Here is a 6,999-nt window from a genome sequence, read left to right as displayed (position 1 = left end):
GACATGAAGAATTTTCTCATTTTATAAGATCTTCGTTTGCTCTATTATTTTCATGACAACAGAGTTATAGAGAAAAAAATCTAACAAAGTATTTGCTCAATGTGCTGTGAGAGTAGAGCTTTGTTACATGTGTGTATAATTTTATTGTATGTATATATTTGTTATTTCATGCAATATGAATAAGAATACACTTATAAAATTAGAATACAAAATATATAAATTAAAAACATTATTCTCATTTTCTTTGCTCTTCACAGTGCATCACAAGGAAATTTTCCAGGCCATAGTTTTTTTTAAACAAGTAAATTAGGGACACTTGCAGCTGTGGATGAAATTATTCTTATTACTTTTAGGTTAAAGGATAATATTATAGACTACAAAATATGAGCTTTATATATATATATATATATATATTAACAGGATTTTTAAAAAATTAGTGGTTTATCTGTAAAAGAGGTTCAGTGTTACTGGCTGTGCACTAAAATCTCAAGGTCTCTGATGTGGTGACGAAGCATTAAGGCTGGAAGGGGTATTTTTCTTTAGGCATGGTGGTTTGTCCACATTAGTTATCTTTTTCTTACCCCACCCCCACTGAAATGAAGTAAAATAATCAAAACAAAGACAAAAGACAATTGGGGAGAAACATTTTCAGAGGAAAGCTCTAAGAAAACATTTTGAATGCAGGAAAATGAACAGGGAGAGTTGACTTTTTATGTAAAACAGGATATTAATGACGACAGAAATAATTACTCCATAGAGTCTTTGAGATTCTCAGAATTTTAGATAAATTTAGAGTGATGCACATAGCTAAAAACAGATTGTTGAAAGCAGGGGTTGCCCTTCATCCTCTGCCAGACAAACACAGATCATTTATTTTGCGAAAAATGTAACAAAAGGTGCTCTGGATTCTAGAACTCAAGCAGAATAGAAGAAACCTGAGAGAGAAGGCTTTAATTTGTGGTTTCTCTTCCAACTCATTTTTCAAAGGCTCTATAAAAGGGAATAGTTTGCCATGTAATGATGTTGTCTATGTCAAGTCTTTTCAGAACAAGAAAGAATTGCAGCAAACCACTGTGGAGGGTGAGGGGGCAGTGAAAGAGAGCTCTCCATCAGTAGGATTATAAAAGCAGTAGAAGAGATTTTTATACCTGCCACTTTCTATTACTGAAAAAATGTGATTTACATCATGGCTTACTGTTTTATACTTCTAGTCATGAAAATACCAAGTTTAATGTAGGTTTTGTAAGATTAGTTTACATGAACATGGAGCCAAAATTAGTTTTAGTAGGGAGTAGGCAAGGTGTTTATTTAAATTAATAGTGGTCACACCAGCCAGCTTCAGGGCTTCTCCCCATAAGGATTAGGTGATTAAAACTGAAGGGGGCACTCATTTAAAAGAACATCAGGGTAAATATAGAGAGTGTAACACTAGATCTCCTCAATAATCTCTGTCCCCTGTACTTCCCTAAAAGCTCCTGCAGAAACATGATCTAGAGCCTTGGCATTGTCCCTGCCCCACAGTTGTTATCACCAGCTGATGAATTTTGTCTGGGGATCCAGAGCTCACAGAGAAAATTAAACACAGAGGATTTCAATCCCTGTAAAAGAAAAAATAATAAACTGAAAAACTCAAATAGTGTTCTGATTACCCTCTACCAACGCCTCATCTATTCTCCGTTTCTCTCTGCCCTGTTTGCCAAACAACTAAGGCCTAGACTGCAACACCTCAACTTCTTCCCTTCAGTTTTGAATTAGGTTCTACTGTGAGACAGGTCTGCTTATTTTGCCGCATAATAAAGATAATGTCTCTTCTGGGGCAAAAGTCAGGCAGGTTTAGTTCCCATTGCAAAGTTTCTGGCTCCCTAAACTCAGGACCCTTCTCCTTGAACACACCCTACTGTCTAGCAGACCCCTTACAATGACCGGATTTTGTATAGATGAATATAAGTGATCAGCTTTTTAACGAGGCTATTCAGAAACATTCTAGGGAAAGTAATACAGTTATTGCTGAGTAATAGTAGTTTATTTAATTCTCTTTGCATCACCGTGGGATACTGTCTAAGGGAAACAGAATTAAAGTGATAATATTCTGTCTACTGCTATTGCCTTGAGTATCAGACTTTCCTCTTTTTTTTCATCCAGGGTTCTTGTATTTTGTGCAAACATCTTAAGTTTTTAGTTTGTTAGGCTAATATTTTAGTGTACAAGTATAAATAAAATATCTTAACCCTTTACAGTTCTTGACAATAAGGTAAAAAGCATATCTACATAATACTAGCGTATTATTATTGACTTTTGTCTTGGGTTGTCATTTACACAAATGGTGTGAAAGCCATGGATAGGTAAAATTCTTTCATTTTGGCACAAACCAGTGGTACATCAAAGTACTGAAGGAATCATCAATTGTATTCTTCACGACCATGCACTCCAATTAAAACAAACAAAATAATATCAATACTGCCAAAATCACCACCATCAACATGATTACTAAAGCATTTATACACATATATGTATAATATATGGTTATAATTGAATGCATTTTTCTATGGAGCATATCTTACTAGAGATAGATAAGTGTCAAATGACTGTGTTCAAGTTACTTGGGATAGGTACAAATTTAAGTTTATGTGCACATTTATAGTTTTAAGGATCTCCTTTTGCTTTTTATGAACTGTGTAAGTCTTTTCTATGAATTTGAAGTCAAAACAAAGCATATGAAAGAAGGCTACTTGTATTGATGATTTTTCCATTTAAAAACTACAAACACATACATACATTTATATATAAATGTATATATAATATACATTATATAATATATACATGTATGCATGTGTGTGTGTGTGTGTATGCATCTTATAGTAGGTATGTGTGTATCCCCATTTTATTAGGTTAAAATAAGTATACTATACATATTTCCTACAGATTATTCAGTGGTAATATAAAAAGTCTCTTTCCTTTTTTTTTAGCTGTATATTTCTTTATTTTGTTGAGTGCTTAGTGTTTTCCATTTTATTGATAGTTTATTTAACCTGTCCATTGATGGGTATTTCAGATGTGTTCAGTTATTTGTTATGCTTTATTTTTTTTCTATTACAAATAGTACTTCAATTAAATTCCTCATGCATTTAATTTTACAATTTTTCTATTATTTTTGGGGATAGTTTTTTTTTTTTAGCTGGGATTGCTAAATGAAAAAAAAATAAATTAGGAATTTTATAGATTTTTCCATATCCTCTTACATGAAGCTGCATTTCCATCAACAATAACTGAATTATTTGTTCCTGCATAGGTGCATAATGGGATATATTTGATGCATTTAATTTTTAACAAACTGAAAAGTGATATTTCAGTGTACTATTAATATGTATTTCTCTTATTATGAGAAGTTACTTCACTTAAAGCATCATTACATTAGACTCTACTCAATATAACATAATCATTATAACTTTGAGGACGTTCTCATACCCTTTCCTTAATATTTTTCAACATTCTTTCTATGTCCCACCTTCAATTGCGGCCACAGATCAGTTTGGAGTTGCTAAAGTTTTAATTTATTTTTTAAAACCATAACAGTTCCAGGCCAGCCGAGTGGCTCAGTTGGTTAAGAGCTCGCTCAAGAGTTTGACCTCTGAGCAACAGCGGTTCAAGTCCCGGCCTGAGCTGAGCAACCGTTGAGCTGCCAACAGGTGGCAGGTTGGCTCAGCCAAAAAAATAAATAAATAAATAAATAACAGTTCCTCCATGCAGTTTTCATATGAAGTTTTTATACATTTTACTTTAGGTGGTAAAGTAACATATAATGCAATATATAGGTGATGTATTACTGAATTGTTCACTTGAAACCTATATAATTGTATTAATCAATGTCTCCCCAATACACTTAATAAAAAATAAAATAAAAATTGATACAAATTTTAAGACAACAAATTTATTTAAATAATTTAAATAACTATGAGTATTTCACTTCCAACCCAAGCAGTGATAGGCTGACACTTATTTCTTCAAATGTATTGGAGCTACTTTTTCTAAGATGACAGATTTACCTTTATGTTTAGTTAATCTCTTGTTTTAGTGGTACCTTCCTGTTGTCAAACACAATTGAAAGTTAGACTGGCTAAAAATACTAGTTTAAAAATCATTGTTTCTAATATTTAGAAAGTGTTGTATTTTAATTATTCAGTAGCACTGATAAAATTTATTGTATCAGATATAATACACACACACAGATACACTATTTTTGGTATGTTATATATGTAATATTTTAGTCTTTGTGCACAATTATGCCAAAAATTAAATACCTGAAGAATACTGGCTTATTTTAATGCAATTTGTGTAGAATAATGTTTTATGACTTTGCTGGACAAGGGTACTAAAAACTGCCAAGGAACAGTATTTTGGAAAGGATTAATAAGTAAAATGACAAAGTTGTTCATGAAAAATGGACTTTAGAAGTTGATTAAGATCCAAAAATAAATACGTTTGGCCTAATTACAATAAATTGCACAGATTTAGAAAACTTTAAGAGTTGAAGTTAAACAAATACTGAGATTTCTAGCAATCCCTTGCACAGAGTGGAAATAAGATTAATCGGTTGTTAAAAATGTTAATGGTAAAGAGAAAACAATGTAAGTGCTTGGTAGTATTGTTACTGTTTTGTACATTTCTATCACAAACATGTTCTAAAGTTCTAATTATAAGGGTAATGTTTATAGTAACAACTGCTATATGTCTCATGTAGGTATATGCACTTTAGTGTGCAAGTCTGATTTCTATGCTCTAGGCTTTCTCCTCGATCTTCAACTCAAAAAAGGTAAACAGATATCACTTTCTTTGTTTGAGGATGAGAATTAGGAAGTTCACAAGGTTACATAAGTTGTGTACAACTAATCAGGTAATAAATGACCAATTTAAGGGCAAAAAAAACCCATGTATATCCAGGCTAATCTTTGACAAGAGCACAAGAACACATGTTAGGGAAAGCATAGTCTCTTCAATAAATGGTACTAGGAAAAATTGGATGTCTGCATAAAGGTTTATACTGGATATACTCAAAGAGAATGAAACGGAACCCCTATCACATGCTACTAACAAAAACTAACTCAAACTGTATTAAAGATTTAAATGTAAGGCCTGAAATTGTAAAAAACCTAGAAAACATAGGAGAGAGAGAAAAATACAGCAAAAAGCCCCTTGACATAGGTTTTGGCAATTACTTTTTGAATAGGACATTAAAAGCACAGGCAACACAGCAAGAATAAGTAAGTAGGACTACATCAAACAAACAGCAAAAGAAATTATCAACAGAGTGAAAATGCAACCTATGGAATGGAAGAAAACATTTGCAAATCATATCTGATAAGGGGTTAATTTCTAAAATATATAAGGAAATCCTACAATGCAAGCAAAAACAAAAAATAATCTGATTTAAAAATGGGAAAAGGAACTAACTAATCATTTGTCCAAACTACGCATACAAACGGCCAACAGGTACATGAAAAGTTGCTCAATACCACTGATCACCAGGGAAATGAAAATCAAAACCATAATGGATATCACTCACACCTGTTAGGATAGCTGCTATAAAAAAATAAGGGATAACATGTATTATGAAGACATAGAAAAAAAAACCCATTGTGCACCAATTGCTATGAATGGAAATGGTGAAGACACTATGGAAAATAATAAGAAGTTCCAAATAATTAAAAATACAGAACTACCTTATATCCTAGAAATACAACTTCTGGGTATACATCCAAAGGAAAGAAATCAATATTTCAAAGAGATGTCCGCACTCCTGTGTTTATTGTATGAGTGTTCATAATATTAGTAATAGCCAAGATATGGAAACAACCTGTCAATCGAGGACGAATTGATAAATGTTATATCTATATCTAGCTATATTTATATCTATAGCTATATCTATATCATATATATATATATATATAGCTATCTATCTATATCTATAGCTATCTATATCTATATCTATCTATATTAATATGTATGTCTATACCAGGGTGTCAAAAAACTGTATACACATGACTTATATAGACTTGTATTCATCTTTTGTTATTGATATATACTGAGTGTTACGATTTTAATACAGTTTTTTTCTTTCTTAAAATATGTATACGGGCCTGCCAAGTGGCGCATTGGTTAAGAGCTGGCTAGGGATGCCAGAGGGTCCTGGTTCAGATCCCACATATGAGGGCCAGTGACACTGCCCTCCACAGCTAAGATGCTGAACAACAGCTCAGCCTGGAGCTGGACTGCCATGAGGTCACACCAAGGCTGCAGCCCCTGCTGCAGTGGGTTGCCATGGGCTACCGTGTGTAGCCAGCAGCCATCATGAGTGGCCAGCAGCCACCGTGAGCAGCTGGACAGAAGCCAGCGACTGATCTGCCTCTCCAGGGAAGAGCGCAATGATGGTGCCAACATGGGCCAGTGAAGCAACGTCCTCCACAACTAGACTGAAGAACAAAAGGACAGCAACTTTTCTGTTTCCCTTCCCCCGATTCCCCAATTAAAAAAAAATATATGTATATATTGTTTGGCACCGTGTGTGTGTGGTGTGTGTGTGTGTGTGTGTGTGTGTGTGTGTGTGTATGTATGTGTGTATATGTATTCATATGTATACACATATATATGCATATGTGTGTATAAATATATATATATATATATATATATATATATATATATATTTACATATACACCTCCTGCCATCTGCAACAACATGGATGAAACTCGCTGACATTATGCTATGTGAAATAAGCCAGACAGAGACAAATATTGTATGATCTCACTTATAAGTTGGATCTGAAGAAATAATAATAATAATTGAATTCAGATACAGAGAGTACTGTGGTGATTTCCAGGGGTTGGGAATGGGGAAAATTGGCAGATGATGGTCAAAAAGTACAGACTTTTTTTTATAAAATTAATAAGTTCTTAGATGTATTGTACAGCATGCTGACTATAGTTAATAACAATGTATTGTAAACT

The sequence above is a fragment of the Hipposideros armiger genome, unplaced genomic scaffold, assembly GCF_001890085.2.
Source record: "Hipposideros armiger isolate ML-2016 unplaced genomic scaffold, ASM189008v1 scaffold_686, whole genome shotgun sequence".
In the NCBI taxonomy this organism is placed as follows: Eukaryota; Metazoa; Chordata; class Mammalia; order Chiroptera; family Hipposideridae; genus Hipposideros; species Hipposideros armiger.
This window is presented reverse-complemented; position numbering follows the sequence as displayed.